The following is an 8,344-nucleotide window of genomic DNA, read 5'->3' on the forward strand; positions in this document are numbered from 1 at the left end:
CTCTCCTTTGTTTTTCTCCAGGTTTGCTTTTGTTTCATCCTTTTTGTTTAATCCTCGTATATATATGGTATATGAATGTCCAACAATATCTGAAAGTTACAACTCAGAATTTCGCATATGATGCATAAAAAACTTGTATCTGTTTTGTATGTGGCTTAGCTCAAATCGCTTCCGTTATGGAGGGACTCATCCTCTAGTTTTTGTTTTTAAGTCTAAGATTTTCCAACTTCTTAAAGCTCGATGATGTACTATCTAATACCTTTATATTGTCTCAATATAATACAATTGTGCTTTTTGGTTCTGAAAAAATATTGAGGTGAATAAATCTCCAAATTTTCCTATACACTATTTTTTATATATATTATACTTGAATTTTGAAATGAAACTTAAAATTTGTTTATTTCTTGTATTTCTTAAATATAAAAAAATCAAATTTATCCCATTATGAATAATATTGTTGGTTGTATTTCTTAAATATAAAAAAATCAACTTTAAAAAATCAAATTTAAGTTATAATCATCATTATAAATAGTTTTTAAATATCACTTATTTACAAATAATAATAATCAATAAATACGTACATCTTCACCCATCATTAACTACCAAAATATGGCCAATATTATTTTCACGAAATGAATATTCATGTGTGTGACACCTTTTTAGAAATTTATTTTTATTTTCCGATAATATACATGTCATATGTGGATAATAAAGGTAATTTCATTAAGGGATAAGTTTATATATCTATAGATATCTGAAGATGAGAGATAAAAGCAAGAAAGTGTGCTCCCTCCATTTGAAAGCGTTGCAACATATCCATTCATTAAAAATAGTTTTTAAATATGATTTATTTACCAATAATAATAATCAATAAAATAGGTACATTTTCACCCATCATTAACTACCAAAATATGGCCAATATTATTTTCACAAAATGAATATTCACGTGTAACACTTTTTTATAAATTTATTTTTATTTTCTGGGAATATACATGTCATATGTGGATAATAAAGGTAATTCCATCAAGGGACAAATTTATATATTTATAGATATATGAAGATAAGAGATAAAAGCAATAAAGTGTGCTCCCTCCATTTGAAAGTGTTGCAACATATCCATTAAATACAGACAGAAGAGAGAGGCGCAGGCAGGCAGCAAAAACCAATATCTGAGATAACCTCTAACAAATATGCTCTGACAAATATTTTTACACGATTACTTTCATTTTATTATACATTTTTGTGTGTAATTTCTAACCAGAGTTATTTTTAATGAGATTTTTTGAATTTTTTGGAAAATTTTGATAATGTCAACGAAATTTTAATTTGTATTATTTGAACTGATTTTTTTACTATATAAATAGATTTAACATCTTAAAAAAAATTTAAACACTTCCATAATACAAAAATTATCCATCAAATTTATGATTTCAATACATTTTTGCGAAATTTTAAATTAAACAAAAAAATTAATATCATTCAAATATTTTACTATGACAATAACAAAATACATAACCTCGATATATATGCACACCCCATGGTATCAAACGTTGTCCGAGATGATGTGATTTAGTATTATTCAATCTCGTAGGATGTGCATCCAGTTTTACCATCCCATCATGTCAGATTTATCACAGCATGTCAGATTTATTACACTCGTTTAAAAGCTTTTCACAGTTTCCCATAGAGAATATTCTAAATCCGAGGACCATGTACCACCCAAACCTGGTTTAAGATGGGGAAAGGGTCAAATTCACAGGCTATCATATCATATTTTATTGGTGGGACAAATGATACTAGAGACAAAAGCACTTCATAAACAATAAGCACAGCAACCAATGGAAGCGACAAATATATATATATCATATGCTAAATGACTCCTTAAGTTTGGTTTCTTGGTACTTGTACAAAATTTTAGGGAAACAATACGCCTCCAAGTCTGAAATATAAAATCCATCTAAAATTACAGTAGCCGAGACGATGACTGTAAACCCTGGCGTTTAAATCTCCGAGGTGCACAACCTAGCCTGGTTCATCAAATCCCTTGAATAGGAAATAGGGATGGATACACGCTATGCAAAGCAGTTGGTATACATTAAAAAAACATAAGGGACCTATCCGCCAATATTCGAAAGAAACAGAAGGGTAAGGCTATACCTACTAAGAATATTACACCATTTGATGCATTCAGATGAGGACTCTCATTTAATAAACCCACACATTACAGAGTGGCAGAGATATATAATATTGTTATAATGGATGATATGACAAGGGACGGAGCCATGAATGCAGCGCCGTTCGGGTTGAATGTGCTGGGTCCCATCGCTCCTGTTATTGAACTGCCTGGTGATGATGTAATGGAGGAGGCTCCAGTACTGAAAAAATTCAAGCGAAAATTCCCAACAATGAAATATAGCTCATAAAATAAAGATTAAAAAACCTAATACAAGCTTGAAAATTTACTTTACCTTGTCTCGAAAGTGCACTTGCCGTAACCTATTATCAGAGAAACAACAGAGGAAATCTTTGAGTCAGACGGAGAATCGGTACTGTAAAAACAATTAATACAAGCGACAGGCATAACCAGCTCAGCTATAATCCGCCCTATTTATTTTCCTTCCCATCAGTTAAAAACAACACGACAGTATATGACTAGCGTCCAATGGTGATTTCTTGTTTTTTTTGGTGCCGTAGCAGGTGGTTAATTTAAGCGTGTTCTTTCTGTTATCGTTTCACATCCTCAAAATTTTAGAAATATCCTGACAGAGGTCAGATCTTAGATCTGTTCGCTTCGGTGATGGTGGTGAGTTCAGAGGCATTTTGGAGGCATTTTCCATTGTAGGAATTTTGGCTTTTTTGCCAGGTGAATGATTCCCGAGGTGTAGTTGTGTATCAGTGCGCTAAGACAGCGGAACAGAATTCCTGGTGCGGACCTGCAAAACCCACATGCAGTAGTCCAGATTCCGTGAAAAATGAAGTGTAACGTTTAATTGAAAATAAACGGAAATCTGGCGGTTGATAGGATCTCCCGTGAACCAATAGGAGCCCTCTGACTCTTTAGTTAAGTATGTTAAACCATGGCAGCCCTCTGACTCTTTAGTTTAGTATGTTAACCCATGGCAGCCCTCTGGCTCCTTTGACCTTGATTTCAGAATTGCTTAACAAAGCTCCTTTCTGGCTTTGATTACCAACGACAGACTATTTTTTTTTCTTATAATATTGATGATAATTCGAGGAGGGGTCCGAACAATTTATTTACTTCAGAACGTTTACATATACAAATTTATTTCTTATAATATTGGTGATAATTTCAGAAGGTAGAAACAATTTATTTACTTTAGTAAGTTTTCATATGAAAATTTATAAGGTATAGATTAGATGGTTTGTGTAAAATTGAGTATTTATTAGATAGGGTTGAGAGTGAACACTAACTAAGAGGATAAAATTGTCAGAAAAACTACACGGACTCTGTCGCAATTCTAGAGACAACTACTCCCAACTTAGGGTCACACAAATGAAAGCAAAATTCTTTTTTAAGGTTTAGCTTTATTACATAAGGTTTAGGGTAAACAGTAGACACCAACTAAGAGGATAAAATTGTCAGAAGGGCTAGACAGAGAGCCTACCACAATTCTCTTGAGACAACTACTCCCAACCTATGATTAAGTCTAACTGAACAATAATTCACACAAATGAAAGCAAAATTGTTTTAAGGTAGCTAATCAATTTTCCATCCAACATTGGGGCCTACCACTATTCTTGATACAACTACTCCCAACCTATGCTTAAGTCTAATTGAACAATAATTCACACAAATGAAACCAAAATTCTTTTAAGGTAGATAATCAATTTTCCATCCAACATTGGAGGTACAACTTTAATGGTAAGTGGCCCCTACCTAATCTCAAGCCTCGCTGCTTCCTAGTGACCGCTGGGCCCAGGGTTACTGGTAAGTAGTTCACCATATGAAAGTGACACATTTTTTTATCTGTGCACTTTAGCTCTTTTACGTTTTGATTTCCCCATTTCCCCTTTGGCAAAGTCATAGTTTTTTTGTTGTTTAAAATACATTTTTGAATATAGATTCAAAGCTTTGAAAACCCCCCTTGGAGCAGTCAGGATATGCAAACTTCATAACTCAAACGTGTGATTTCAACAAATCTCTGCCCAATTTTGAGCAAAATTGACCAATAAACAGGACCAGAAAAGTGTCAAAACATTGAAGATTTAAACTATGCCTACAATACTTCCATCCAACATCAGAGCTACAATTTTAATGTCAACTAGCTCCCACCTAGTCTCACCTATTTGCATTTCATCCTAATTACACCTGGCCTTCGCATAGATTTAGTTTAACTGATAAGTAGTTCACACAAATGAAAACAAAACTTTTTTTAAAGGGGCGTATCTTTCTTCTATCTAAGACTAAGAACTTTTTTTCATCCAATAAAACCTAGTGGCTGCAGGCATACGCTCAACCGAACTGGAATAATAATAATAATAATAATAATTCACACATCTTTCATCCAGAATTGATGCTACAATCCTAATGATGTGAACTTTCTTTTCATCCAATAGAACCTGGTGGTAGCTGGCCTAGCCTAGGCTTAAAATCACTGATATAAAAAATAATAATAATAATACACACAAATAAAAGCAAAATATTTATTTTAAGAGCAGAGCCTGCACCAATCCTACTAGCAATTGGCCCTACTTGGGCTCCACCTTAATAGTTTAAAAATATATATATATAAAGAAACAAATGAAACTTCAATTTTTAAGGGAGCAGATAGGTCTTCCATCTAAAAGGCAGATAGGTCTTTCATCCAAGGCAACTAGCATAGCATAAGTTCAATCTCACTGATAAAATAAAAAAGAAATAAATAGTTAACATAAATACAGAACTTTAATTAAAAACGCAATTTGTTCTTTTATCTACGAAAAAACAAAAAATAAAATAGTTCGCACACATAAAAACAAAATTTTATTAAAAAAATAATTTGAATACAAAATTTTAATTAAACTTTAATTTAGAATATATATATATATTTATCCAAATAAATAAATAATTCACACAAATAAAAACAAAATTTTAATTAAAAAAATAATTAATTCCTTTATTCAAAAACATTAAAATTAGTTGCAATCTAAATTCAACTTTAACCATTAAAAAATATAGTAATAATTCACACAATCGAACAAAACATGATGTAAACAAAAATACATTACTATATTACCATACTATTTTTACTACTTTGAATTATCTTTTCCTAACAACTTAATATTACGTTGAAATTGATTATTAAATTTCATATGTGAGATAAAAAGATTTTAAAAATTCTAACCCATCCCCAACTTTCCAACTTATTTCTTAAATGATATAAGAACACCTATTTCAAACAAACTATAACAATTGTACTCAATATCACTCCCGAAGCCTTAAACCAAAACTCACACATTTGTGTAAAATTTACACCCGACATTAATTGAAAAAACAAATTTAGCTTTGTTAAATAATTACAATTACATCTGGTGCCCACCTCCGGTTTACAAAAGACAAAAATATGCCTCGAGATTTGAACTTTGACAATAAATACTTTTAAATTTTAACACGGAGGAATCCATCCTTTTTGTCCTAGGGCACCGAGTTCTTAACATTCTTTATGGCACAGCTACTTTCGGGCCCACCACTATTTAGGAAATTGAACACGGTGAGGAATTACCACCACTGGCTGTTTTGCTAACCAGTTAAACTCCACATACGCCAAAATACCACCACTCTTTGTTGGCTAACCAAAAATTCCAAAGTGGCCTAAAATGACCAGAACGGCCTCCACTGTTTCACTTCACTACCTAGGAAATTGAACTTGATGAGGAAATACAACCACTGGATGTTGCCTTTTAACCTTACTATTTCATTTCACTATCTAGGAAATTCAACTCGGTGAGGAAATACCACCGCTGGCTGTTTGCTAACCAGTAAAACTTTAAATGGTCTTAACTGACCATAAGAACCTTCACTATTTCACTATCTAGCAGATTTAACTTGGTGAAGAAACACCACCACTGGCTGCTAGCAAGCCACTCAAACTCCGAAACCAAAACAGCCTCACCATTTCACTATCTAGGAAACTGAACTTGGTGAGGAAATATACCAGCATTGCATGCTAGCTAAAGAGTCAAACTCCAAGCGGTCTTGAATAATCATGACAGACTTACTATTTCACCATATGGGAAATTCAACTTGGCGAGGAAATACCACCACTACCTGTTGACTAACCAGCCAATCTCCGAAGTGGGTTTTAAATGACCATAATAGCCTTACTCTTCCAGTATCCTAGAATTTAGGAAATTAAGCTTTACAAGGAAAAACCACCGTTGGCTGTTGGCTAACCAGACAACTCTTAAAAATAAGGCAGTTAATATCTCATTCTACTGTTAGAATGCAAAACCTGTCTTCGAACTTCTGATGAAACTGGTCTCTGTTTATTTCCAGTTACATTTATAGCCACTGTGATTAAAACTTGCTAGAGCCGCAATTTTTTAACGCTGCAGAACAGAAATGGAAAAAGAATGTATCTATAGAATTCCTATAGCAACTTGGACATGGATTCATGAAAATACCCCGGAAAATTTGGGCAAATTACGTTAGTTAACAGTGGTGAGAAATTTTGTAACAGAGGCTTCTTAATGAAAAACAAAGAATGAAAAAAAACCTATAAAAATAGGTTGCAGCCGTTTAGGTAGAGTAAAATGGTTTTCCAGAGCTCGCAACTTATAAGGAAGTGTCTGCAATGCTAACAATAAACATCTTATTGCATATTCACGATGATAAGATGCTCAGAAACATTTGAAACTCACTTGGATTAAGGGTAGTCGGAGCTGCACTCCCGCCAAAGTCACAAGAGCCTGGCAGCATCCCATTCTTAACATAATAGTTGTTGAAGGCGTAGGAAGCATGGGCCTGCACATTATCGGGATCAAAGCACACTCCACCTTGTTGTATTGGAGTGCAATCGGCGCCTCCGAGGCCACAAGCGTAGTCCAGTGCCACCTGCAATGTGTTGTCATCCACATTGTTCTTAGCCACGCACCAGGTGGTGCCTGCGGTTATGGGAGTCGAAGGAGTTGTTGTAGATGAATCATTGCCTAAGAAAAAACTAGCTTCCTCAGCTGCCAGGTTGGTGTCGTTTCCCCTGCTACTGCTATATTGCTTCTGCTTCCCAAAACCTGTTGAACAAACATAAAAATCCCGCCAAGAAGCTCAAATGAACCAAACAAAACAACCCAACATAAAAATGGAAAACAGCCAAAGTTATGTAGATAAATGCAGAGTAAGCCAGAACCAGGATATACAAAGATACCTGAGCAAAAAGAGAATCCACAAAGCAGTAGAAGAACGAGGGCATGGAGAGCAACCGCCACTGCACTCGCTGCCATTCTCTAATTTACTACCAGACTAGCTTGGTTCCTTTCCGCGGGTTATGATATATACTCAATGTATATTCACCACACTACGCACTGTATACCGCTCTCGCTCTAGCTTTCTATATCATCACCCACCCTTTCCACAGTTCCGAAATAAACACATTCACATCACAATGGACACTGGTGGTTTCAGGCAGGAAGAGATGGTACTCGCTACCTGGCATTCAACGCTCCCTTTGCAACCGGGGGTTCTTCGCAATTTAATGTTTGAAAATAAATAATAATGGGGACACGCTTACTTGTGATAAAAGACAAACGAACGGCGACGATGGGCGGACTCTGTCGAAGTGAGAAGGACAAACTGGCCGCGTGGACAACTGGAGGTCATTGATTGGGTAGCCCTGTGGACGGACGAGATTAGATATGGTGCGGTGGGACCCTTTGACCGTTACAAACGGCTCCTTCTTTGTTTTTGGGATAGGGAATCCCGCAAGCCGAGGAACCCCACGACCTTGTGTTTTGTAACTTCTTGTTGGAGGGGAGGTGAGGACATTTACCCACATCAAGAGCGGTCTAACCATTGTCCGTCGTATTTTTTTCTCTTTCCCAAAAAATAATTGGTGATCAAATTTTAAAGGTGATACAATTTGAGTGGGCTTAATGGTTAAGAGCATGTGTTTCCTCCTAAGAGGTCATAGGTTCAAAACTAGAGGGGGTAGAGTATGTATGCCTTCGTAGACTTAGCAGTCAAATCGCTGCGCGGAGGTGGGTCCTTTGTCCCACAAACAAAGGGGTCTCATACACCAATTTGGTGTCTGGCTTGGTTGTGACCTTAAAAATGGTTATTATTATTATTATTATTATTATTAATAAGATTACAAATTGGTGATGAAATTTTAATAAGATTATTACTAAT

The 8,344-nt window shown here is 35.0% G+C and overlaps 1 pseudogene across 1 annotated transcript; it reads right to left on the minus strand.

The window, feature by feature from the left end:
- Nucleotides 1-1,825: 1,825 nt before the first annotated feature.
- On the minus strand, nt 1,826-7,683 carry LOC149163071 (uncharacterized; annotated as a pseudogene). Its single transcript, XR_016261621.1, has 4 exons — nt 7,365-7,683; nt 6,862-7,230; nt 2,469-2,496; nt 1,826-2,375 (listed from the first exon to the last, which is right to left on the minus strand). The product of XR_016261621.1 is annotated as an uncharacterized LOC149163071 (transcript).
- Between the last annotated feature and the right edge of the window lie 661 nt (nt 7,684-8,344).

The sequence above is a fragment of the Pinus tabuliformis genome, chromosome 5_2 (genome assembly GCF_031772625.1).
Source record: "Pinus tabuliformis cultivar Carrire ecotype Pingquan chromosome 5_2, CPIR1, whole genome shotgun sequence".
Classification (NCBI taxonomy): domain Eukaryota; kingdom Viridiplantae; phylum Streptophyta; class Pinopsida; order Pinales; family Pinaceae; genus Pinus; species Pinus tabuliformis.